Genomic DNA, 1,070 nt, shown 5'->3' with positions numbered 1-1,070 from the left:
TCCGGCTGAATAGGTCACATCACCGCAGAGCTGAGAACTTCAGTAAGGTTTTACTTATTCTGTCAATCCACATGCACGCACACACACACACACACACACATACGCGCACACACACAAACACACACACGCACACATTGTATTCTAACACCACTTCATGAGAGGAAATAGGCAGATTTATCTTTCACAGTACGGAAGAGTTATCTTTGTCCCTTTGTGAAAACAAGACAAAAGTAACAGGGTGTTTCACCTATTGCTTCACCTGTAAGATTGATCCAAGCCCTGCTCCTGGCAGTCTGTGGGACTTGAAGCTTTTTAACCAATGAAAAGGCAATCTATCACAGGCCACTCAAACTTATCTTCATAACTATGAGAAGACAAAAACATAACTTGAGTCCACCACTGTAATACACGACAAAGAGCTCAATTTTCTGTTTGTTTTGTACTGTTTGAATTGACTGGAGGCAGACCAGTCTGACCCCGATCAACTTAACAAGAAAAACTGTATCTGTAGCCTATCTTGTGCCATAAAAACTGACCGACACTACCTCACACACAACAACCAGACAGTGCTGTACTAACGAGAACTAGATTACAGACGGCAGTTTGCATTGGTTATGTAATGTGAAACTGATAATATAATAATGTCAGATAAGACTATTCATAAATAGTTTCTCAATATGGGACATTCATAAAAGTAACCCCTGCTTGTCCTCACCCAGCAGAGTTAAGTATAATGAACTGGTCTGAGGGGGGCTAGATGCTCATGCACAGACAGGCTGGACGTCTCAATGGCTTAAAGTGCGCTCAGTTTAACATGACTCAACACAATAGCTTTATTTAGTTTACATTATAGTCTATTCTTCCTCATGGCTGAGACAGTACCTGATGGGCAAACCAAACCGGAAGAACCAATACTGTTTTTTTCTCCAGAGAATCTGCAGGAGAAGAGAGAAGAGAAAGATTCTGGGAGTTGCCTTGATGACATCAACAAAACCTGATGACACTCGATACGAACATTCTTTGCTTCTCCTTGGAGCGATCATCCTTCACTTGAGAACTGGCTGGCTGTC

This window comes from Anguilla rostrata, chromosome 16, assembly GCF_018555375.3.
Source record: "Anguilla rostrata isolate EN2019 chromosome 16, ASM1855537v3, whole genome shotgun sequence".
In the NCBI taxonomy this organism is placed as follows: Eukaryota; Metazoa; Chordata; class Actinopteri; order Anguilliformes; family Anguillidae; genus Anguilla; species Anguilla rostrata.
Note: the sequence above shows the minus strand (reverse complement) of the source record.